We start from the raw sequence: 26,881 nt of genomic DNA on the forward strand, positions 1-26,881 counted from the left end.
CCAGAATTATGTCTGCTTTTTCTGTTCGTTCATTTTCCACCTCACCTAGAGGACAGGTTCTTGTCTTTTCTCCCTAAACTTCCTGTACCTCCTACCCCAACCTTACCTACAACTGATGACCTTGCTTCCTTATTTCCATGAAAAAAAACTGGAAGCAACCTGAAGAGGGGTAGTACCCCTCACATCTGCTCACTTGCCTGCATTTGTGTCCTTTTAGCTCTAGACTTAGCCCTGCCTCTAGATTAGGGTTTTCTGACCCCGGCCCCGTTGACATTTGGAACTGGGGGACTCTGTCGTGGGGGAGCTGTGCTGTGTAATGTGGGACGTTTCACAGCATCCCTGTCCTCTACTCACTAGATGCCGGTAGCACCATTCCCCAAGTTGTTACAACCCAGAATGTTCCCTGGGGGCTGTCTGGGCGATGTTGGAGATGCTCTGGGCTATCATGACTGGGGTAGTGGAGCTGGTGTGCTGCTTGCATCCAGCGCGTAGAGAGGAGAGATGCAGTGAAACGTTCTACAGTGCCCAGGACAGCCCCCGCAAGAAATATCTGTGCCCCAAAAGTCACTAGTGCCCTGGTTGAGAACTCCTGCCCCAGATGACTTGTCTGCATTCCTGTCGACACCCAGCCACCTGCTGTTGCCTATTCAAGGAAAGTACCCTAACAACTCCCTTCTTTCTCCTTCATTATTTACTTTATTGGATCATTCCTGTCAGCATACATGCTGTCATTTTTCTCATTCTTAAAAAATCATCTCTTAATCTCATTTCCACCTCAGCTACTCCCATTTCTCTGCTCTCTTTTATAGAAAAAAAAACTCTTAGAAAATATGTCCCTAGGTGTTCTCTCCAGTACCTCGTCTCCTTTTGGAAGCGCTTACCCATCCCAGCTTTTTTTTTTTGTTTTTTGTCCTCCCAGCTTTTAGGATGCCTCTCTCCTGATTTTGTTTCTTACCTCACTGGTCACCCCTTCTCAGTCACCTTTGCTGGATCTCATCTCTTAGACTTCTAAACATGGGTGTTCCACAGGCCTCAGTTTGTGGATGTTTCTATTCATTATCACGACTCTGGTGATCTCATTTAATTAAATGACTTTAAATATTGTTGATAACCTAGATGACTTTCAAATTTATATCTCTAGTCCAGACTTTTCTTTCAAACTCCCAGTCTTCTTGCAAAACATGTCTATTTAGATGTCTAATAGGAATCTCAGTCCTGTTCTGCCTGTGTCCTCTCCTTTCTAGTCTTATCTTCCTTGTTTCAGATAAGGGCAACCCCATCTTTCTACATTTTCCTTTCTACATTTAGGCCTAAAATGTACATTTTATATTTTTCTACAAAATTGTACATCTTTCTACGGTTAGGCCTAAAATGTATAGAAAAATAGAACAAATCATACTTGATTCTTTTTCCCCTCTCACACTTCAAATTTAATCTCACTTGAAAATCCTTTTGTCTATACCATCAAGATCTATCTAGAATCTAATCACTTTCTACCATCTACCCTGCTACCATAAAAATCAAAGTCACCATCATTTTTGTCTGGATCATTGCCAAGAACCTCATATTCTGGCCTTCCAGCTTCTGCCCTTTTCTCCCTACAGACTATTCTTCACACAGTAACCAGAGTGATCTTTTTTATTTTTATTTTTTTAAAATCCTACTTGCTGGGCATCTTCTCTCAGGCCTTGTCACCTAGGGATTTTTTAAAAAACTTTATTTATTTTTAGCTGTGCTGGGTCTTCATTGCTGCATGGACTTTTCTCTAGTTTCGGCAAGTGGGATCTACTCTCTGGGCTTTTCATTGTGGTAGCTTGTTGCAGAGCATGGGCTCTAGGGCACTCGGGCTTCAGTAGTTGTGGTTTTCAGCTTTAGAGTATGGGCTTAGTAGTTGTGGTACAAGGGCTTAGTTGTTCCTTGACATGTGGGATCTTCCCAGACCAGGGATCTAACCCATATCTCCTGCATTGGCAGGTAGATTTCTTCATCACTGAGCCACCAGAGTGATCCTTTCAAGACCTAAGTTAGATCATGTCACTTTTCTGTTCAAAACCCTTCAGTAGCTCCATACCTTAACTCGAATGGAAGCCAGAGACTTACACTGGCTTGCAAGGTGCTACATGATCTGATCTTCCATTTATTACCCCTCTGGTCATATATCCTGTTACATTGCCTTACAGGACCACACTTGGCTGCTTTGTTGTTTTTCAGTCACTTAGTCATATCCAAATCTTTTCAACCCCATAGACTGCAGCACGCCAGACTCCTCTGTCCTCCACTATCTCCTGGAGTTTGCTCAAATTCATGTCCACTGAGTCGGTGATGCTGTCTAACCATCTCACTTACCTTCAATCTTTCCCAGCTTCAAGGTCTTTTCCAGTAAGTCAGCTCTTCGCTTCAGGTGGCCAAAATATTGGAACTTAGGCATCAGTCCTTCTAATGAATATTCAGGGTTGATTTCCTTTAGGATTGACTGGTTTGACCTCCTTGCTGTCCAAGGGACTCTCAAGAGTCTTCTCCAGTAGCACAGTTCGAAAGCATCAGTTCTTCATCCCTCAGCCTTCTTTATGGTCTAAATCTCACATCTGTACATGACTACAGGAAAAACCATAGCTTTGACTATATGGACCTTTGTTGGAAAGTGATGTCTGCTTTTTAATACGCTGTTTAGGTTTGTCATAGCTTTCCTTCCAAGGAGCAAGTGTCTTTTTTTTTTTTTTAATTTGTTTTTAATTGGAGGATAATTGTTTTGCAATATTGTGGTGTTTCTGCCATACATCAGCATGAATCAGTCATAGGTATACATATGTCCCCTCCCTCTTAAACCTCCCTCCCCATCCCACCCTCCTGGGTTGTCACAGAGCACTGGCTTTAGGTTCCTGCATCATACAGCAAATTCCCATTGGCTGTCTGTTTGACGTATGGTATTGTATATGTTTCAATGCTGTTCTATCAAATTGTTCCACCCTCTCCTTCCCCTGCTGTGTCCAAAAATCTGTCCTTTATGTCTGCGTCTCCTTTGCTCCCCTGTGAATAGGATCATCAGTATCATCTTTCTAGATTCTATATATATATGTTTTTAAAATTAAGTTATTTTAATTGGAGGATAATTTCTTTACTGTGATGGTTTCTGCCATACATCAACATGAATCATCCATAGGCATGCATGTATCCCCTCCCTCCTGAATACCTGTCTCACCTCCTTCCCCACCCCATCGCTCCAGGTTGTCACAGAGTACTGGCTTTGGCTTTCCTGCATCATACATCAAACTCCCACTGGCTATCTATTTTACATATAACAATGTATATGTTTCAATGTTATTCTCTCAAATCATCCCACCCTCTCCTCCCACTGAGTCCAAAAGTCTGTTCTTTCTGTCTGTGTCTCCTTTGCTGCCCTGCATGTAGGATCATCAGTACCATCTTTTAGATTCCATATATATGCATTAATATACAATATTTGTCTTTCTGTTTCTAACTTACTTCACTATGTATAATAGGCTTTAGATTCATCCACCTCATTAGAACTGACTCAAATGCATTCCTTTTTGTAACTGAGTAATATTCCATTGTATATATGTACCAAAACTTCCTTATCCATTCATCTGCTGATGGACATCTAGGTTGCTTCCATGTCTTAGCTATTATAAATAGTACTGCAGTGAACATTAGGGTACTTGTGTCTTCTTCAGTTCTGATTTCTTCAAGCTATATGCTCAGTAGTGGGATTGCTGGGTCATATTGTAGTTTTATTCCTAGCTTTTTAAGGAATCTCCATACATAGTGGCTGTATCAGTTTGCATTCCCACCAACAAGAGGGTCCACTTTTTCCATATCCTCTCCAGTGTGTATTGTCTGTGGACTTTTTGATGATAGCCATTCCAAAAAGTGTGAGATGATACCTCATTGTAGCTTTCATTTGCATTTCTTTAGTAATGAGTGATGTTGAGCATTTTTTCATGTATTTGTTAGCCATCTGTATGTTTTCTTTGGAGAAATATCTGTTTAGGTCTTCTGCCCACTTTTTGATTGGGTTGTTTGTTTTTTTGGTATTGAGCTGCATGAACTTGTATCTTTTGGAGATTAATCCTTTGTCAGTTGTTTCATTTGTAATTATTTTCTCCCATTCTGAGGGTTGTCTTTTCACCTTGCTTATAGTTTCCTTCATTGTGCAAAAATTTTTAAGTTTAATTAGGTCCCATTTGTTTATTTTTATTTTTATTTCCATTACTCTAGGAGGTGGGTCATAGAGGATCTTGTGATTTATGTCAAAGAGTATTCTGCCTATGTTTTCCTCTAAGAATTTTATAGTTTCTGGTCTTACATTTAGGTTTTAAATCCATTTTGAGTTTATTTTTGTGTATTGTGTTAGGAAGTCTTCTAATTTCATTCTTTTACACATAGCTGACCAGTTTTCCCAGCACCACTTATTGAACAGATTATCTTTTCTCCATTGTATATTTTTGCCTCCTTTGTCAGAGATAAGGTGCCCGTAGGTGCGTGGATTTATCTCCGGGCTTTCTATCTTGTTCTATTGGTATATATTTCTGTTTTTGTGTCAGTACCATACTGTCTTAATGATTGTAGCTTTATAGTATAGTCTGAAGTCAGGAAGCTTGATTCCTCCATCTCCAATTTTTTTTTTTCCCTCAAAATTGCTTTGGCTATTCAGTGTCTTTTGTGTTTCCATACAAATTGTGAAATTATTTTTTCTAGTTTCTGTGAAAAATACCATTGGTAGTTTGATAGAGATTGTATTGACTCTATAGATTGTTTTGGGTAGTATAGTCATTTTCACAATATTGACTCTTCCAATCCAAACATGGTATGTCTCTCCATCTGTTTGTGTTGTCTTTGATTTCTTTCATCAGTGTCTTATAAATTTCTGCATACAGGTCTTTTGTCTTTCTAGGTAAATTTATTCCTAATCATTTTATTCTTTTGTTTGCAATGGTGAATGAGATTGTTGCCTTAATTTCTCTTTCTGATTTCTCATTGTTAGTGTATAGGAATGCTAGGGATTTCTGTGTATTAATTTTTTATCCTGCAATTTTACTATATTCATTGATTAGCTCTAACAATTTTCTGGTGGCATCTTTAGGGTTTTCTATGTAGAGAATCATGTCATCTGCATGACATGTTTTACTCCTTTTCCAACCTGGATCCCTTTTATTTCTTTTTCTTCTCTGATTGCTGTGGCTAGGACTTCCAAAACTGTGTTGAATAATAGTGGTGAGAGTGGGCTTCCTTGTCTTGTTCCTGATCTTAGAGGAAGTGCTTTCAGTTTTTCACCATTGAGAATAATGTTTGCTGTGGGTTCATTGTATGTGGCCTTTAGTATGTTGAGGTATGTTCCTTCTGTGCCTACTTTCTGGAGAGCTTTGTATCATAAATGGCTGTTGAATTTTGTCAGAAGCTTTCTCTGCATCTATTGAGATGATCATATGGTTTTTATCTTTTTATTTGTTAATATGGTGTATCAAATTGATTGATACAAGCATCTTTTAATTTCATGGCTGCAATCCCCATCTGCAGAGATTTTGGAGACCAAGAAAATAAAATCTGTCACTGCTTCCACTTTTTCTCCTTCTATTTGCCATGAGGTGATAGGACCAGATGCCATGATCTTAGTTTTTTGAATGTTTAGTTTCAAACCAGCTTTCTCACTCTCCTTTTTGACCCTCCTCAAGAGGTTCTTTTGTTCCTCTTCACTTTGTGGCATTAGAGTGGTATCATCTGCATATCTAAGGTTGTTGATATTTCTCCCAGCAGTCTTGATTCCAGCTTGTGAATCATCCAGCCTGGCATTTCGTATAGTGTACTCTGCATATAAGTTAAATAAGCAAGGCAGCAGTATCCAGCCTTGTACTTCTTTCTCAGTTTTGAACCAGTCCTTTGTTCCATGTCCTGTTCTAACTATCGCTTCTTGACCTGCATACAGGTTTTTTAGGAGATGAGTAAGGTGGTAGGTTATTCCCATCTCTTTAAGAATTTTCCATAGTTTGTTGTGATCCACACAGTCACAAGCTTTAGTGTAGTTAATTAAGCAGAAGCAGATGTTTTTCTGGAATTCCCTTGCTTTCTCCATGACCCATTGAAGGTTGGCAGTTTGGTGTCTGATACCTTTGCCTTTTCTAAATCCAGCTTGAACATCTGGAAGTTCTTGGTTCACATATTGCTGAAGCCTAGCTTAAAGGATTTCGAGTATAACCTTGCTAGCATGTGAAGTGAGCGCAGTTGTATGGTACTTTTAACATTCTTTGGCATTTCCCTTCTTAGGGATTGGAATGAACACTGACCTTTTTCCAGTTCTGTGGCCACTGTTGTTTTCCAAATTTGCTGGCATATTGAGTCCAGCACTTTCACAACCTCATCTTTTAGGATTTTAAATAGCTCAGTTGGAATTATGTCACCTCCTCTAGCTTTGTTCTTAGTAATGCTTCCTAAGGCCCACTTGACTTCACACTCCAGAATGTTTGGCTCTAGGTGAGTAAATGCCCAGACCACACTTATCTTTTGAGTCAATAAGACCTTTTTTGTGTAGTTCTGTGTATTCTTGCCACCTCCTCTTTTTTTAAAAAAAAAAATTTATTTGACTGCTCTAGGTCTTTAGTTGTGGTATGAAAACTCTTAGTTGTGGCACATGGGATCTAGTTTCCTGACCAGAGATCGAACCGAGGCCCCCTGCATTGGGAGTTCAAAGTCATAGCTACTGGACCACCAGGGAAGTCACTTGCCACCTCTTCTTAAATCTCTTCTGCTTCTGTTAGGTCCTTACTGTTGTCTCTGCTTTATTGTGCCCATCCTTACAAGAAATGTTCCCTTGATATCTCCAATTTTCTTGAAGACATCTTTGTCTTTCTCATACTATTATTTTCCTCTGTTTCTTTGCATTTTTCATTTAAGAAGGCCTTCTTATCTCTCCTTGCTATTCTGTGGAACTCTGCATGCAGTTGGGTATATCTTTCCCTTTCTCCCTTGCTTTTTGCTTCTCTTTTTTCCTCAGCTATTTGCAAAGCCTCCTCAGACAACCACTTTGCCTTCTTGCAGTTTCTATTTCTTTGGCATGGTTTTGGTCATTGCCTCCTCTGTCCATAGTTCTTCAGACACTCTGTCTACTAGGTCTAATCTCTTGGATCTGTTTGTCACTTCCACTGTATGATCATAAGGGATTTGACTTAGGTCATACCTGAATGGCCTAGTGGTTTTCACAACTTTCTTCAATTTAAGCCTGAATTTTGCAGTAAGGAGTTCATGATCTGAGCCACTGTCAGCTCCAGGTCTTGATTTTACTGTGTGTATAGAGCTTCTCTATCTTCAACTGCAAAGAATATGATTAATCTGATTTTAGTATTGATCATCTGGTGGTGTCCATGTGTAGAGTCATCTCGTGTTGTTGGAAAAGGGTGTTTGCTATAACCTGTGTGTTCTTTTGGCAAAACTCCGTTAGCCTTTGCCCTGCTTCATTTTGTACTCCAAGGCCAAACTTGCCTGTTACTCCATATATCTGTTAACTTCCTACTTTTGCATTCCAGTCCCTGTGATGAAAAGGACATCTTGTTTGGTGTTAGTTCTAGGAGGTGTTGTAGGTCTTCATAGAACCAGTCAACTTCAGCTTCTGTGGCATCAGTGGTTGGGGCATAGACTTGGATTACTGTGATATTGAATGGTTTGCCTTGGAAACAAACTGAGATCATTCTCTCGTTTTTGAAATTGCACCCAAGTACTGCATTTAGGACTCTCTTGTTGACTATGAGGCCTATTCCGTTTCTTCTAAGGGATTCTAGCCCAGTAGTAGATATAATGGTCATCTGAATTACATTCTCTCATTCCCATCCATCTGAGTTCATTGATTCCTAAGATATATTAATTCTTGCCATCTCCTGCTTGACCATGCCCTATGTACCTTGATTCATGGACCTAACATTCCAGGTTCCTATCAGTATTGTTCTTTACAGCATTGAACTTTACTTTCACCACCAAACACATCCACAAATTAACATCATTTCTACTTTCACCCAGCTGTTTGATTCTTGCCGGATCTATTAGTAATTGCTTGCCGGTCTTCCCCAGTAGCATATTGGACACTTTACAACTGGGAGGGCGTGCATCTTGTGGTGTCATATTGTTCTGCTTTTTCATACTGTCCATGGGCTTCTCCAGGCAAGAATACTGGAGTGGTTTGCCATTTCCTCTTCACCACATTTTGTGAGAACTCTTCACTATGACCCTTCCTTCTTGGGTGGCCCTGCATGGCATAGCTCATAGCTTCACCGAGCTACAGAAGCCCCTTCGCCATGACAAGGCTGTGATCCATGAAGGGGTCTTGCCTGCTTACTGTTCCTCAAATACAGTAGGCCTTTTCTACCTCAGGGCCTTTGCACATGCTATTCTCACAGCCTTTACTGCTCTTTCTCTGTGTCACTACATTGCTCTCTCACCTTCCTCAGGTATTTGCCCAAATATTTTCTCAGCAATCCTCCCCTGACTACCCTGTTTAAAATTGCTATTTTCCTTTCCCCTTCACCCTGGAAACTCAATATCCCCCTTTTCTGCTTTATTTTTCTCTACACTGCACTGCCATGTAATTTTCTAGATATTTATTTATTTCTAAATATTTTTTGCCCCTTATCATTCTCAACCAGAAAGTTCTGTGAGGGCATGGATTTGGTTTTGTTCACTGTTATATTTCATGGAACCTAAATAGGACCTGTTACATAGTAACCATTCCATAAAAATACCTTGAGTGGAGCTGTTCACGATTGGAGATGACTCATGCTAGGTCAGTCAGTCCCAGTCAGAGCTTATTCTGGACCTTTTGTGTGAATTCCTGAGAGGAGACATTTCCTTGTTCACCCTGGACTCAGTGTCAGATAATCCAGAGGCTGGGGATTCTGTTGCCATCTCACTATTGCATGGTATCACGCGGGCTCTGAGTTGCCTACAGCAGAAGCTTCTTGCCCCAGATATTTATTGCTCTTCCCCAGCTGGGATTTTTACACCATTGCCCCATGGATAGGCTTGACCAAGTGACTTATTTTCAGCAATTGGACGTGGGCACAAGTGATGTGCCTCACTCCCCAGCAGAGGTGTGAAGGGCCAGCTTGTGGGGTGCTGCTTTGATACTTCCCCTTTGTTAGGAGTATAGCAATGCCCCAGAGAGAGGTTGGCCCAAGTCTTAGAGGAAAGACCACATGTTACTGAACTGCAGCCAGCCTGCGCAAAACAGGAGTGAAAAATAAACCTTGAGAAGTGTAAACTACTGAGATTTAGGGTATAACATCATCTAAGCTGACTCAACACTTCTCCTAGTTTAAGAACAAAATGTTTATTAAAGGATATTTGGTGGCCTGGAGGCTCTCCGAGAAGGCTGGCTTTGGAGACTCTAAAGCCAGGAATAATGTCTGAATATCATTGCAGGGCTATACCAGCAGAGATATCTGCCCACGGCTGCCCCTTTTGAATACAGACTTAGCAACTCAAGCCAGTGATGGGGCCCAGAGTCTCTGGTACTGCTGTCTCTGCAAACCGGACCCTTCTGCCACTAACTTTGGCGGATGATGACTTTCATAACCCCTTGACTCCTTCTGTTGTTCTCTTCTAAACTGAGGTCTCTGGCAGAGCCTAGGTTACACACCTGTGCTCCTGCTATGAAAGAGGCTGGGAGAGCAAATTTCTTGTTTCTCCTCGAGGAGTCAAATGTGGGGAATTACTGAAACATAGGGAGGATGTTGAGAAGTTAATGTGGGTGATCACGAGGTCTGAGAGACACCAGTTTGAAGCCTGAGAATAGAGCCAACAGTGAGGAATTGGAGGTGAGAAACAGAGTGACAGGTACTGTCATTTAAGGCCTTGACCAAGTCAGGCTTTAGGTCTCCTGTTGACTCGTCAGCTGTTAGAAGGGTGCATTTCCAGTTTTGCTGAGGCCAGCAGGAGTTGGCCTTACTGACTCTTGCAACAGAAGGAGTCCTGATGATTCATGTCTAGAATGGATGGGCATCACCACAGTGGGCTGGCAGTGCCTTCTTGGCTCAGACACTGGGAAGTTTTGTTGCCCTTGGTTCTGAGGAAATGAGGACAGAGGCTGATGGTCATGGGAATGGCTGCTCTGACTAGGTTTTGGTTTTCTGGCCTGGAGAGCCGTCAGTTCTCAGATGCAGCAGGCAACTTGTTCCCACTTATTACAGTAACCAGGATGGGTGAGATTACAGAGTGGCCAACACATCTAGCAGATACTGCTAGGTGCTTATTCAATATTCATTCTTCTTTTTGTCAGTAATAAGAATAAACATTTGTAGATTGTTTGCTATGTATTAGAGACTATTCAGACTCTTTACCCATATTAACTCATTTAATCCTCCCAAGAAACCTGTGAGAAAGGTACTGTTACTATGCTTAGTTTACAGATGAGAAAACTGAGTCACAGAATAATTACCTAACTAAGTCACAAAGCTAAGTAAATAAAGGAGTAGGGTTTTACACCCAGGCCATCTGGCTCCACAGTCTGTATTTAACCTCTACACCACACTTCCTGCTTTTGTTTGACTCAGGAATGTGTCCAAGTAGGACTGATTTCCTGGGTTCCCTTACAGTTAGAAGAGACTGTGTGACGTAATTCTGGCCAATGACTTGTATAGAAGTAGGTGGGCTTCCAAAACCAGAGGAGGTTGACTCAGTCGGTATGCCCCATTTTGCCCTTAGTTTCACTTTCTCCTCAGAATGTACATGCAATGCTGGAGGGAGAGCAGCCATTTTGTGATCATGAGTTGACAATTGTGAAGAAGAAAGCTACATTGCTCAGCAGAAAGAAGGAAGATACCTGGGTCCCAGCCCCAAATTTACTACTTCCAGACTCCCGGTTACATTTGAAAAGTAAAATCACTAATTTTTAATGCTGCTATTTAGTGAGAGTTTCAGTTATATGACGGAGAATACAATCCCCACTGATTGAGTATTTCCACAATTTCTCTCCTGTACCATTTTGACAGTGTCTTTAATCTGCCCACCAGTTACTGAGGGACTGCTCCTCAGTGTCCCAGTTCCTTTGTTTATTGTCACATACCTGCAGTATGTCTACAAGTTCAGTGTTGGGTAGTGTGGAGTTTTTTGTTTTTGTTTTTTTTAATTGTATGACATGGCCCCATCTCAAGGAGTTTAGAGAACATTAATTAACCCAAAGGAATAATTTGTTTCAAGATGTTAATGGATGATAATGGCTTGATATGTTTTTCCTAACTTTGGATGTTACTGAATTAATTAGACTCTGTCTCTTCTCTCTTAAAGAGAAGACAGGAGCGGAGGCAGGGTGATATGCAAAAGCCTATCTATTAGGAAAGATGGCTTTGTATGGTATTCCTCTCAACACCAGCTATATGTCATCTACAAAATCACCTGCAGTCACATTCAGTGAGCTTAGACTTGATAGATAGTCACTCAAGAGAAAAACAGATCAACTGAAAATACTTTGTCTCCCCTTCCCTTATTTATACGATTCAAGACGCCTCCAGTTTCTAAAGTCACTCCCCTGGGACTGTGTAACTGAGCACAGAACAGTTTGGCTACTCCCCAAATTGGCTACTCCTACAGAACCCTGCTTAAAAGGAAGTGACTGATAGTGGCATCCAGCCAATGCTAATTGGTGACAGAAATGACATTTCCCTCTGATTTCCCCAAATTTACTGTCTTTAGATTTCTAAGTGGATTCAACTGTGCACACAATGGGACTTGCCTATAAGCTTTCTTTCTAGTTTGATGGGAAGATTTCAAGAGTGGTGGAGGTGTTAAATTAAGATCATCTTACTGTTTTTTTTAGTGATTTTAAGTGTTTGTGACTTTCTGGGCTACAATTAGGGTATAGTCTGAAGGCTATATATAATGATAAAACCAAAACCAATTAGTAGGTTGTTTAACGCAGTTAGAGGCTGTCTGCAGGCTAGCAGCTTTCCTTTGCTAAATCCTGTTAAAATGCAGTGGGTTCTATTTTGTGCAGAATGAGCAGCTGCCATGACAACTGTCTGTGAATATTATTTCAATATTAGTCATAGGTTTCCAGTGTTTGCCTCCAGGTCCAACGTTCATTCTAAAACCCAGATGCACATCTATTCTTAAAGGAGTTCTCCTGGACGTGTTTACAAAAAAACAAAAACAAAGCAGTTTCAGCCGGCTGTTAATTTTTTTTTCTCTTTTTGAAGAGAAATTTGAATGAATTCACACAATTGCATATTGTAGATTTTATTGCTGTTCTTTTCTTTGGAAACGGTGAGTTGGATATGAATTTTTATTGTGCTTGACTGTAGATTTGATTAAGTAGATTAAATAGGAGCCTGGAGATTACTCATATTGCCTTTAGTTACATGCCCACCTGAACTCTCCCTTTTGCTGGGAGAAGAGGATGTGTGAGCTGCCTAGGCCTGTGTTGTGTGCCTAGCCCTGGGCAGTCATTGTTGCTTGGCAAGTGGGCTTATGCTGATTGAATTAAGCCAATTCAATCTCACACTTAGAGTGGAGGGTGGTGTCAATCCCATGCAAACCACAGGGCTTAGTATAGGGACAGAGTTGAGCTCAGAAAGGAAAATTGGGGTACTATTATAAGGGATCAAGGGGCAATACTTGTCGGCCACCTGGTTAGGCAACAGAATGTTGGGCAAATAATATTTATTTAATACTAACTATAAGCCAGGCACTACTCAAAACTGCTTCACAAGTGTATTGGTTAGAGAGTGTGTTTGGCTGCATGTGATGAGGTAAGTGAAATAACAGGGACTTAATGCAGAGGGGTTGGCTTTTACCTCAGGTGACATTAAGTCAGGAAAGAAGCCACTTCACATCATTTGTGTCTCAGGCTCTCCTTCAGTCTTTCTGCATTATCATTCTCAGCATTAGCCTCTTGTCCTAATGCACTCAAAAGGGCTGCTTTTCCTCTAGGCATTATGTCATGGTTCCAGACACAATGGAGGAAGGGTAAAAGCAAAGGGCTCCTGACAGCTAAGTCTTATCCCTTTTTTTTAAATTAGAAAAATGGCTTTTCTGGGAGCCTCAGATTTCTCCTTATATCTCATTGGCCAGAACAGAGTCACATGACCACCCCTAACTGCTGGGGATCCTAGAAAATGAAGTTTTGGTGGCTGGGCCCATTGCCATCGAAAGCAAAATTAGGGCTTTATTGGTATGGAAGAAAAGGAGGATAGATACTGGCTAGGCAACTATCCGTGGCTGCCATAATGTGTATGAACCCATGTATTCCTTATATCAACTCAGTGTGAGCAGTGCTATTACTATCTCAGTTTATAAGAAGCAGACATAGAGGCTATGTAATTTTCCCAAGCTCACAACTGTTAAGTGGTGGCTGTAGAAAATGACCCCAAGCAATCTGACTGTGAAACTGAAGTCTCTGATGCTCCTAAGCACATCCTCACCCACAGACCAGGCCACATTTCTTCTCCAGGATGTGTATCCATTCAGGAAATGTAGGCCTCTCCTAGAAATGGTAGCTAATATCTGTTTAGCACTTTATAGTTTATGAAGGATTTTCCACTTAGATTTTTCCATTTAAATACTATCCCCATTTTAAAATGAGAAGGCACTCGGAGAAGTAATAAACATTTCCTAAGGTGCCCGGCTTGTATTAGTTAGCGACAGAGCTGATATTTCCTTGAAATTGCGAGAATTTACTCCTGGTCCCCTTTCCTAACCCTCCTATTCTTCCATGCACAGAGACATTTTTAATTTTTAAAATTGACAGTACTTTTCTCCAGACCCTATATTAACTTTACAGCCTTCTTCGGAAAAACAGTGAGGAGAAATCTTGAATCTGTCACCAGCTAGTTTACCTAGTATCCGTTTCACATAACCACACCAGCAGAAGCATGGCACATGAGGCAGACATATCAGTTTAGTGGTGAGAAACAGAGGCCTAAGTGGGGAGGTTATTTTTATCTCATGTAATATAAAATCCAGAGCTTCATTCGAAATATATGTTCATTACAAATAGCTCTTATCTCCCTGTTAAAGTAAGAGAATCATTAAACATGTAGAATTTTCCTGTTCTTAGTTACATCAGGTTAATTTGAATACATATCCTTAAAACTGTTTTGTAAATCAGACTTATGAAGTAAGAATAACAATCCACCTCACTAGGGCAAATTAGTGAGGTTTTAGTACATTACTGATACATCAATTTGCTTATGATTGTTATTTCTTTCATTCTTTCCAAATATTTGAAATCTTTGGTTTATGGCATTGTTTCATTTATACATCACAACATTCTCATGTTCTGCTGATACTGAGTTGACCATGAAAATCACAAAAGCATTGTAGAATATATTTGACTTTAAAAGCTGTGGAAGAGTGGGTTGAAAAAGAAATAGAGATTAAAAAAAACATACTGTGTTACAGAGTAGTGCCTCTCAAAGTATGCTTCACTGTCCCTTGGGAATTCGTTAGAACTCCAGATTCATGAGCCAACTCCAGACCTACTGAATCAGAACTTCTAGGGGCTGGGCCCAGGCATCTGTGTTTTAACAGGGTCCCCAGGTTGTCTATAAGCGCATCAGAGTTTGAGAAGCACTATTTTAGAGAGTTTTATGTAAATGAATAACTTTTGCCCTTTTGGGGATATTAGTGAAAGTACTAACTTCAGCTTTAGTAAACTAAGACTTATTGTGTGTTAGTCGCTCAGTTGTGTCTGACTCTTTGCAACCCCCATGGACTGCAGCCCACCAGGCTCCTCTGTCCATGAGATTTTCCAGGCAAGGATACTGGAGTGGGTTGCCATTTCCTTCTCCAGGGGATCTTCCCAACCCAGGGATCGAACCCAGGTCTCCTGCACTGCAGGCAGATCCTTTACTGACTGAGCTACAAGGGAAGCCCCTAAGACTTATTAAACCCTAGTTTTTCCTTTGAAAGTCCCTAAATCATAGAGTCCACTTATGTACTCCAGGGTCTAGAACAGTGCCTGGCATACAGTAGGTGCTCAACAAATATTTGTTGGATGAATATATGAATTAAACCAAGACAAGAGTAAGTATTTGTAAACAAAATTCTCTAAAAACCTTTCCAAAGCCTTCACCATAAACTTGTGGTCATCTGAGGCGATACTAACAGATGTTTTGAAAAGAAAGCCATGGGTATTTCCTAGGCCTTGCTTTAGCTAATAGTTTCACCATTCCTCCAATAAACCAACTGTTCTTTGTTCTCTGTGTTCATGAAAACAATCATGGTTGACAGGGAGGTAATGGTTGGCAAAAAGTAAGCTTGGAGAATGTGGAAGCCACCTTCCCAGTAAGCAGGAAGTGGTTCTCTCATCCAGGTTGTGTTGTTCACATTCCATTGGCAGGTACAGTCATACCTGCATTCATCATTATGGAGTTGCCAAGGCAACCTATTAAAGAGTCATTCTAGAATCTCCATCTGGAAAATTCCAGATGAGGCTGAGGACTCCTCTTCAAGTAAGATCTGTAAGCGTGATGATGGATTGTGTCCTGAGTCTGCAGGTCTGGCTAAAAGATTCAGCAACCAACAACGTGAAAATCTAGGAGTTTTACTTTCCTTCAACCTGTGTGGAACTGGTAAAACTTAGAGGGAAGGATAAGAACTCTTAAAGGAGCAGATAAATTGAATGAAATCTGAGTAGACATGGAACCATATGTTTTTCCTCTGTTTAGTTGTTTGGCCAACTCTAGTAGAATTAATGTTTTATGTATTGAGTTTGTCATACTTCAGTGTATGTTGTATTGACGCTGTCTTTATTAGGGTAGAATTGGATCACTTTGATGTAATGGGACGAGTACTGGCCACCAAGTCATAAGACGATGATATTGGGAGGCTACTTAACCTCTCTGGGCCTGACTTCCTCTCTCAGAAAATGAAGGGCCTTTCTGAACAAGTCCAGAGGACCAGAGTATCTTACCACATCACAGCCTGGTGCAGGGCTCTGGGACATGACCCTTGTGATGATCTTGCAAGGAGACTCCGCTGTCTGGCCTAGATCAGTTTTATCCAATTCCCAGTGCTTTGACATGAGAGGGGATTGTATAAATGTATATTCTTTGTTTCACTTTTGTCTTGGAATGATGGATTATAGCTCCTGCCAAAGGGAAAAAAAAAGTAAGGAATTACCATTGCTCTGCCATTGACTCATGCTAGATGTCAGACAGAGACACAATAACAAGCTAAAAGAACAGCTTGTGGCAATATTTAAAAATATCCACAACTCTCTAAATAAGAAGCAGTTCTGATAAGGCTATTTGGAATTCATGCAAAACACCAAACACCCATAATTCTGAAAATCTGAATTGTACGTGTTTGCCAAGGTTATTTACTTCTGTGCATTAATTATAGATAAAGGTATATTAGATTCCATGATAATACGTATGTCCCTTGGTTTATAGATACTCCTCTCTCCTGAGCCTCTTCCTTTCCAGATTGTTCCTTTTTTAATCTCCTTTGTTTTCTCCCTCCTCCTCATTCTCTTTAAATGTCTCTGTTTCTAGGCATCTGATTTTGCCCCTGTTGCCTCTAACTTTACAAGTGCTCCCTATTTTATCTTCTCTGATTACTTTAACTGTTATCAATAACCTGATAACCTCTTTAATCAGAATCTGCAGACCTGATTTATTTCCTGGGCTTTAAAAAGAGCCTCTGCTGCCTATACATTTTAACTTGTTAGGGTGTCACTCACTAGACTGTAAATCACTAGAGGGCAGGGACCATGTGTGTTTTGTCCGCTGTTGTACCCTCAGGGCGCAGTGCAGCGCCCAGCACCTGGTAGATACCCAGTGAGCCTTGTTGAAGATGTGATGGAGCCATCTAGTATTCCAGACTAGAGACTTTGGAATCCTTATCAATACATCTATTCCCCTTGCTCCCTATACCCAGTCTGGGACCAGTGGGTTTATTTCCTAAAAGGCTTTCACATTTGGCCTCTCCTCTCCATTTGGAGAAGGAAATGGCAACCCACTCCAGTGTTCTTACCTGGAGAATCCCAGGGATGGGGGAGCCTGCTGGGCTGCCGTCTATGGGGTCGCACAGAGTCGGACACGACTGAAGCGACTTAGCAGCAGCAGCTCCATTTGCACTGCTGCTGCTTTAATTCAGCCCTTGTCATTGATCTCCTGGATCATTGGAGGCACTTTCTCATTGGTCTTCCTCTGGCTGGCATTTCACTAGGTCATTGCCATGTGACCCGCAGAGTCACCTTCCTAAAGTGTGAATCTAATGAGATTACTCTCAGGCTCCTCTTCACTTAATCAGAGTTTGCAATCTGGCAGCCTCACACTGGAGTCTATACAGTGTTCTGAGAAAGTGAGAATTAGTGCTGCATTTCATTGATTCTGAGAGACACATTTTTTCACATTTTAGCACCTCTGAAATTGGAATGTGCCTTAAAATCATTGGTGTGTCACAGTTTGATGAGTTGCTTTTTTGTTTCTTATTGGTACATAAAATAATGATACACCTTGTAATCGATGGCATCTTAAGTTTGTAGAGGTATACTCATACTGGCATTTAAAAATACAGAGATTTTACATAAAAGTATGTTCAGCTTCTCTTGAAAAATTACAGTGGATAGTGTTGGATTGGGATTTCTGGACAACTGCTGCCTCATTTAGATAGAAACTCTCTACAATGTCCCATCATCTCCACCTAGGCTGCTTTACTCATTTCTGTTATGTACTACCCAGCCCATGTCAGCATTTGAAATTGCAGTCTCTGACTGACAGATAAAAGTATGAATTCTTTGCTGTGATTTATGAGAACAGTCACAGTTGGCAACAGTCTGCCTCCTCAGGTTCACATCCCCATCTTCTGCTGTATATACATTCTACCCATCCCAGTCTCAGGAAACATAACTCAAATGTACCGTGCTCCCAATTTCCCTGGAGTGCTGTTCTCTACCTTGTATGCTCTAGGAAATGTCTCCTGACTTGTCCTGGCAGGGCTCGTATCCTTCTGGGCTCCGGTAGTACATGGCATATCTTTGTATGCGATCTTGGGTGGCCTCAGCCTGTAGTGACTTGAAGCAGGATTTTGGTTCCCAGCCAGAGACTGAGGCTGGTTATAGACAGTAAAGACACCGAATCCCAGCCACTAGACCAGTGGTCAGTGACAAGGCCCTGGCTCTTCGGCTCTGCAGAAAAGAATTCACACGAAAATGGAAAGTAGTGAAACAAGTCAAGTGTTTATTAGGAAAAAGGGTATGGTACATGTGGATAGACACGTGGGCAGGCTCAGAGAGAGTTGTGCCCTCCTGGTGGTTTGAATCACTTAAAAAAATTATTTATTTTCCTTTTGGCTGCGCTCGGTCTTTCTTGCTACTCGCAGGGTTTGTCCAGTTGTGGCAAGTGGTGGCTCCTGTGTAGTTCTAGTGCACAGGCTTCTCGCTGTGGTGGCTTCTCTTGTTGCAGAGCACGGGCTCTAGGCGTGCAGGCTTAGTAGTTGTGGTGCAAGGGCTCAGTTGCCGCGAAACATGTGGGATCTTCCCAGACCAGGGATTGAACTAGTGTCCCTTGTATTGCAAGGCGGATTCTTAACCACTGGATCACCAGGGACACCCCTTGAATCACTTTTGTGGGGCATTCCTTTCAGGTTTCCTTTGGCCAATCATTTTGATTTGTCTGGTTCTGAGTCTGTATTTGGCATATCTCAGAATCCTCTCATGTGTGCATACTTATCTCTTAGCCAAGATGGACTCTGGTGAAGAGGCTTATGGGAAGTTGACATCACTTACTGTGAGGTGATGTCCCCTCCCTTTTCTTCGACCTCCAAGGAGCCTTTCTGCCCATGTGTCGTCAGGGAGGTCTCCTTGACTTTGAAGATTAGGAATATGTGATCTTTTATCACTTATCTGGGTAGGGCCCAACCTCCTCCTCCATCCCGCTTTTACGTGGTTTCTGTCCATTGCAGAGAAACTGTTCAGCCTGGGGCATGTCTGTCTCCTGCCTCATACCTACACCTCCTGTCTTAAAATTATTTGTGGACGGCCCGTGTCCCTCATTACACTATGAATCTGGTAGGGAAGTGAATCAGAATGTATTCATTTTTGTATCTGCCTCATAGCTGGAACTTGCTCAGTAAGTATCTGTTAGGTAAAGGATGGATGGGTTGCGTTTTCTCACTGGGGTCTCTATTTTTTGAGTTTTGCCCATGAATAGCTAAAAGTGAAGTCCGATGCTTCTGGCATTGCTTTAGGAAGACCCTTGGCAGTCACAGTCAGCCCATGGGGACTTTAATGTCTGCAGACCCAAAGGCACTAAGGCACCAAGGGCAGCTCTGAAGTTTTTTAAAAAATTTATTTTTAAATTAGTGTGCAGTAAAACTGACTTGTACAGTTCTGTGAATTTTAACACTTGGGTAGGTTAGTGTCACCTCCACCATAATTAGGATACAGAACATTGCCTCCAAAACTCCTTGCTCTTCCTTTGTAGTCACACTCTCCCTCACCCCATAAACCTTAGCAGCCATTAATCAGCTCTCCATTACTACAGTTTTGTCTTTTTGAGAATGTCATATAAGTGTACTCAACGTTTTAAGCCTGACTTCTTTCAGCATAATGCCTTTGAGATTCATCCAGGTTGTCTTTATCAGTAGTTTGTTCCTTTTTATTGGTAAGTAATATTCCATTGCATTGCTGTCCTGCAGTTTGTATATCCGTTCACCCACTGAAGGACATTCGGGCTGTTTTAAGTATTTGACCATATGAACCCGAGTACAGATTTCTGTATGAATATAAGCTTTCATTCCTTTAAAGTAAATATCCAGGGGGTGGGGTTGCTATGTCATATGGCAAGTACATGTTCAACTGTATGAAAGACTATCAAACTAGTTTTCGTAGTGGCTGCACTATTTTGTATTCCCACCAGCAAAGTATAAGAGTTCTAGTTGCTCCATATCCTAGCCAGTACTGGGTATTATTAGAGTTTTAAAAAAATCTAATAGGTGTGCAGTGTTAGCTCACTGTGCTTTTGATATGAATTTATGCTTCCTTGAATCCAGGCTGGGGAAATTGTAGGGAAAAAAATGGTTAACTCACCACCAGTGTGACAGTACTTCAAACTCTTATCTTCTCAGTATGCCTTCTGCTGTTTACTTTCCAGAGTCTTTGTGGTACTTATTTATTGCTGTATAAAAAATAACAAAAACCTAGAGGCTTAAAATGCACATTTATGATCTCACAGCTTCTGTGGGTCATGAATCCAGGTGCAGTTTATGTGGGCCCTCTATTTCAGGGTCTCTCACAAGCTGCTGCAGTCAGGGTGTCAGTTGAGCTGCAGTCATCTTAAGGCTTTACTGGGGGAGAATCTGCTTCCAAGCTCACATGGTTGTTGGCAAGATTCAGTTTCTTGAGGTCTGTTTGACTGAGGGCCTCAGTTCCATGCTGGCTTTTGGCCCATGACTTCCCTCAGTCCTGTGCCGTGGGGGCCTCTCCAGTACGACAGATTATTTCATCTAAAACACATGAGTTGTGAAGGCAATAGAGAGAGTCTGCTTACAGGACAGAAAGTCACAATCTTTCATAACTTAGTCACAGAAGTAACAGCCCATATTCTGTTGACTAGAAGTCAGTCACTAGATCAGGCCTTACATTGAAAGGGGGAGGAGATTACACAAAACCATGAACACCAGGAGGCAGGGATCATTGGGGGCCATCTTGAAATTTACCAGTCTTCAAATAGCTGGTCCACGGATTATGTCCAGGTTTTATAGCTTCATTCTATGGGAGAGATAGGGTAGAGTGTCCTTACTCTGTCTTACTGTTTCATTTGATTTATGAACATGCAAGGTTAATTTAAGGAGTTTTGTTTTTTGAGTCAAGCCATCTCAGACAAAGCAAGGGTTCGATTGTTGTTGTTCAGTCACCCAGTCATGTCTGACTCTTTGTGACCCTGTGGACTGCAGCACGCCAGGCCTCCCTGTCCCTCATGATCTCTCGAAGTTTGCCCAAATTCACATCCATTGCATTGGTGATGCCATCCAGCCATCTTATCCTGGTGGCTCAGGGTTAGATTACCAGTGGTTAAATTCTAATATCTACTAATATTGCTGTTTATTAAGTGACAACCATAGTTTATTAAGTGACAACCATAGAAAGCTCAATTTTTGTACCCAAGATGGAGCCTTTTCAATGATGAATTTATAAACTTCAACACATGACAGCTATTTCAGCCTGTCATTGTGGCTGCTGACCAGGTGACCCCAGTAGACAGATGTGGCCGGCACTGGCCTTTATGAATTTCTTTCACCTGATAGTGACTTATAACCCATCTTTGATTTATTTTAATAACTTTCTAATGACTTGGCAAATCTGGCCTCTCTTTTCTCCTACTTAATGTGGCTTTTCAATACCCAGAAATCATCCCTGGAAATAAGCTTGATCCTTTCTCTTTATTAAAATGTAAAACTACTTAGTATTCCTTCCCTCTCTTCAAAAGAAGCAGACTCTTTAAATCAAGTTTCTTCAAATGTTTTTGATCATGAACTTCTCTCAGTGAAAGCTTTCTGAGAATGGACTTCTGATAATTATATTTATTTATATACAACTAATACTATTGAACTCATATTTTGTGTATATTACCAAAAATGTACATTATGAAAATAGAAAGTTCAAAAAGAATTAGAAAATATGAGTTCTGTTACTTTGCTTTCTATTGTGCAACAGACCTTCTGGTTTTTGCTGTGGGGCAGGTACCTCAGTTTGGAGACTATTAGGTGCTAGGAAATCCCATGGACAGACTAAACAACAACAAGAGGTGCTCGGAAGTTGGGATTGGATGTGATTGCTTATCACTGGCCCTGAAATGGAGCAGGATCCTGTGGGGCTCTCTGGGATACAAATCCTTTCTGCGTCCCCTGTTTCTTGTTTGTAGGAAACAGGCTTCATTCAGCCTCCTTGCTCTTCCCTGAGTTCCAAAGGCGAGGAGCTTCAAACAGTTGCTAATCAAGTGAGGGAATGCAGAAACTGGGGAGGAGCAGTCAAGAAACAACAATGCAGAGGGTCCTGGTTCCTCCTCAGGGGGTGTACAGTATACAGATATCTCTGAGCTCTTCTGCAGAAACTAAGGCCCCACCCAGGCAGAAGATGGTAACTTCAGGCTGAGCACAAGCATCCTGGAACATCTCCCTGTTACCTCACCACCAGCCAATCAGAAGAAAGTCTGAACATAGTGGAAGATAAGGAAGACTCTGACCCCTTCCCCAAATGATTCTCCCTTTAAACACTTTCATGGTTGAGCAGAGTCTTCAGAGTTGGTTTTTGGACACTAGTCCACCTTCTCCCCAGTTGTTGGCCTCCTGAATAAAACAGCCTTTTTCTTCCAACCACCACTCATCTCTTGAGCATTGGCTTTCGCGTGAGCTGCTGAGCCTTAGTTGGGAACAGCCCCAGCACTAGAGGGCTAGCTGAGAGTCACCAGAGCTGGGAGGTCAGCCCAATCTGAGCTCCCCACTTTGGTGCTATCAGGTATTAAGGTATCAGGCGCCATGAGCGGGCAGACACTAAGTTTAGTTGAAGTACTACTCACTCAGCACCAAGCAGATCTGCACACATCGTTTCTTCTCAGTCTGTTCCCAAGTCCAGTTGTTTTGCCTGGATTCTAGCATATTTTCCTTGGCTGTGTCATGACCAATAATAGGAACTACTCATTAGAATGAGTTTTCCTTTATAGAAGTTGGCACTGTGGCCAGCTCCAGGAAGGTTGTGAAATAGTAGAGGTTTACCTGCAATGCCCAATTTCTCCCTTGTGAGAAAACCAGCCTTCTCTGTTCCTCTATGTCTTGCTATAGCTTGCTACTACCATAGACTAACCGAGTGTCCTGATTTGGGTTCCCTCAGAAGCTGACCCCAAGACAAGTGTTTGAGACCAAGTTTATTTGAAAGGTGAAGGGAAACTCAGTAGGGGAGTGGGGAAGTGAGAAAGAGAGACCACCAAGACAGCCAAGAAAGAGTCAGTGAGTCCAGGCTGTAAAGGTAGTGCAGCCACCATTTTTCAGTCATAGCACATGGACAGTTCTATCTGCTTATAAGTCTAATTGCGGCATTATAATTAGGAGCTCAGTTCATTCTGATTTTTGTTTCACTGCTGCCGTTGCACATCCTTGTTAGGTACATATCTACAGGAGTCCTTTTTTTCTTCTTCACTCTTTTCTTCTGGTTAACTCCTAACTTCTGGCTGTGTAATCCTCCGGTCTATCACTTCTTCTAGAAAGCCTTGCCTCACCCTCCTCTCAGGGGTAGGGCTGTTTCTCTGTGCCCCCTGCCTGTCCTATTAGAGGTTTTGTCATATTGTATTGCTTTCATTTATTCATGTAATAAATATCTGTTATGTGCCTGATGTGTTTTAGGTTCCTGGTGCTTATATTCCAATAGCGGAGGTACTTTTATTTGTAGTTTTATTTTGATTTCTTATTTACCTGTGTGTTTGCCTCACCTAATCATATCCATTTTGTTCACCATTTATGCCTTGTCCTTTCAACACAGTGCTGCCAAATAGAGGGAGAGCAATAAAAATGTGTTGAATTGCCTAGAAAAGCACAGTGCATCTCAGTTCAGAATGATTTGACATTTCTATGGCCTTTTCCAAGGAGGAAACTGAGCTCTCACCTTTCCATTGGCTATTTTCATATGATGCTGTGCCCATTGAGAGATAAATTGACCCACCTTGCCTCTTGGGGGTATAAGTCTGTTATTGGGTGAGTTAACATTATTTTGCCCATTATATTTTCTTTTTCCAGGCTGGGAGAACACATCCCTGCCTAGCTGGAGGAAAGTAGGAGAGCGTCCGAAGAGGCTGGCAGCTTCATTTTGCAAACACACAGGTGCTGACTGAAGCAGTATAGTGTAATTGATCTCGGATGGCCTTGGCCTGCAGTGACTTGGAGTGGGGCTTGGGTTCCCAGCCAGAGATTGAGGCCAAGTAGCGGCGCTGAGAGCACCAAATCCTAGTCAGTAGACCAGTGGTCAGTGACAAGGGCCTGGCCCTTCAGCTTTGGAGAAAAGAATTCCTACAAAGAAAGTAGTGAAACAAGTAAAGTATTTATTAACAGGAAAAAGAGTACAGTATGTGTGGATAAATACACGAGTGGACTCAGAGTTACTGAGTCGCACCCTCGTGACAGTTTGAATTATTTTTATGGGACATTTCTTCCAGATTTCCTTTGGCCAGTCATTTTGATTTGCTTGGTTCACAGTCCATATTTGGTAAATCTCAGGATCCTCCCATGTGTGTGCAGGCATCTTTTAGATGCCAAGATGGATTCTACTGAAAAGGCGTCTGGGTAGAGCATTCGTTGGCATCACTCCCCTTTTGACTTCCCAGAAGCCTTTCTGCACATGTGTGGTCGGGGAGGTCTCCTCACTTTGAGAATGAGAAATATGTGGTCTGGGCAGGGCCCAGTCTTCTCCCTTAATTGTCCTGCTGTTCTCATCTTGGAGTTTTAGTCCACAGGGAATGAATCTCAAGTCATTTTACCCTGGGGCAGGAGGCCCATCTACTTCCTGCCACATAATGATTAAAAGTAGAGGTTCTAGAGTCAAAGTGCCTGAGTTCAAATCCCAGCTCTGCCACTCATTTGCTGTTGGACTTTGGGCTCCAGTTTCTAATGCATAAGTAAGAATAATAATAGTATATATCTCATAGGATAGTGTGTAGATTAAATAAGATTAACACCTTTAAAATCAACAAGTGCAGAAAACAAACAAACAAACAAAAATCAACAAGTGCCTAGAACATGGTAAGTGATCAATAAATGTTATTATCATTATTGTGATTTGTTCCCATACGTCAGTGCTGGTTCATTTAACAATTTGAGGCTGGCTACAGGACTCTGTGGTACTCAAAGTAACATTTCAGTGTTCTTCATACAGTGGAAAAATATGGTAAAGGTCTTCATTGTAAACAAACTCTAAATTTGAGACAAATCATGTAAAGTTCACAGCCAGTCCAATTTATGGTCCAGAGACTGGCTATTAAAACAAATCATATTAAAACACGTAAACCATAAGTTCTTTCCTTCCTTTTTTTCTATGATTAAATATTTAGTGAGTACTCTAGGGGCAGAAAAATTTTCTCTTGCCCTTCTAGGTTCTTTGGCTAGTATAATAGTTATATTAATATAAGACAGGTTCATAGGAGAAAAACAAATTTAATTCTGTATATACAGAAACCCTATAAACATATGAAGACTCAAAAGATAGGGAAGATCCCCTGGAGGAGGAAATAGCAACCCACTCCACTATTCTTGCTTGGGAAATCCCATGGACAGAGGAGCCTCGCGGGCTACAGTGTAGGGGGTCACAAAGAGAACACGACTGAGCAACTGAGCACAGGTGGATATACTCAGTTGGAGCTTCTATAACGTCCTGAGCTAAGGAAAGGGGTGGGAGTCTGGGAATACAGAGAAAAGGAAGGACATTTGCAGGAAGGCAGAGGAGAGATTTGGAAAACAAAGGTTGCCCTGTTATGCAAATAAGTTTCTTAGGTAAAAAGGTATCTCTGGTAATAGTTCTCTTCCTGGTACAAGGCCCCTTTCCAGTGTAAATTTAGGCAGTTGAGGGGGAGGTAGAGAGCTTTTCCTGAATCTGCTGGATTTTTGATTGCCTTTAGCTCAAAATTATTCCTATGCCAAAATGGCATATTTTGGGTGGCAAAACCTGCTCCCCGTTCAAATGCTCTTATGCATTTGGAGGCAGAGATGCCAAGAGGAATGAAATGGATCCTTTTCCTTCAGGATTTCACATGTAAAAGGACAAATTACAGCACACTTTGGGAAGTTCTATAATTGGACACACACATGGCTTGGAGAGCCAGAAGACAGAATGACTAACTCCGCTTTGGTGATTTAGGAAAGGCTTCACACAGAGGAGGTGACATTTGAACAACTGTATCTAGACATAGGCATCATTTAATCACATGGCTTGAATAGGCATTTGGCTGGAAACCGTATAGTGACATTGTCCATTATTTTGGGGGAGCCTGGGTAATTGTACTATCGTTTACAGTGCTTATGGCAGCCTTATCAGTTTCTAGTCTTGGAGCCTCTGCCATGGAGACCTGTATGGTTGTATTGCCTCATAATGAGACCTTCTGGTAATATTTAATATGCTAATAGGAGTCCTGAAGCCCAGAACTGCCTTTCCAGTTATTTTTTAAAGTGACTCCATTAGATTAAATAGTAAGCTAGGTAACCACTTTACTGGATCTCCAGCGGCTCTCAATTGCAGAAAGGAATTGGCTAAAGAGCAGCTTGGGTGGGGTTATGAAATACTTATGGCTGGAGACCTTTAAATCCTAGCTCAGGATGCCTAAGGCCAGTAAGCTCAAAAACGCATATGGTGTGTAACCAGCTGGGAAGAGTTTGGGAGGAATATTGCTGTTGGTGCAGCAGCAGGCAGCTTGAGACTTTAGGAGCAAGATCACTCACCCCTGAATTGCCTCCAAAGACAGCAGAATTGGGGCTGGTGGCATATAGTACTGACACTGGCACTTCAGTTTTTCAGTCGTGTCTCCCTCCTCTTCCTTCTCAAACTCAGCAGAACCCCAGGTCAGCTTTCCACTTCCATTTTGCTGATAATGGGAGGTGAATCTCCCTCTCACAGATACATTTTTTCCTTTTTTTTTTTTTTTACGGAACAATGGGCTCATGTGGCCACTGTGCAGAAAGCCAAACTCTGACAGCTGGTGTTTGTAACAAAATAAAGGTTTGTTGCAGGGCCAGGCAAGGAGAACCGGCAGTTCATGCTTCCAAAGACCTGAACTCCTTGATGACTTTCAGGCAGGGGTTTTAAAGACTGTTGGGGCGAGGGTCACAGCATGCATGATCTGCTTGTAGATCTTCCTTTGACTGGTTGCTGGTGAGGTAGCCGTGGGGTGTTTCAGGGATCTCCACC

The 26,881-nt window shown here is 41.6% G+C and overlaps 1 protein-coding gene across 6 annotated transcripts in view; it reads left to right on the plus strand.

The window, feature by feature from the left end:
* PPEF1 (protein phosphatase with EF-hand domain 1) overlaps positions 1-26,881 on the plus strand; it is a 143,534-nt gene that overhangs the window by 3,445 nt on the left and 113,208 nt on the right. For 4 of the 6 annotated variants that reach the window (XM_043459289.1, XM_043459293.1, XM_043459291.1 and 1 more), the window contains exon 4: positions 23,728-23,811. The exons of the other annotated variants lie outside the window; for them this stretch is intronic. The gene's annotated coding sequence lies outside the window, so the exon portion shown is untranslated. The remainder of the gene's footprint in view (positions 1-23,727; positions 23,812-26,881) is intronic. 6 annotated transcript variants of the gene reach the window in all.

The sequence above is a fragment of the Cervus canadensis genome, chromosome X (genome assembly GCF_019320065.1).
Source record: "Cervus canadensis isolate Bull #8, Minnesota chromosome X, ASM1932006v1, whole genome shotgun sequence".
NCBI lineage: Eukaryota > Metazoa > Chordata > Mammalia > Artiodactyla > Cervidae > Cervus > Cervus canadensis.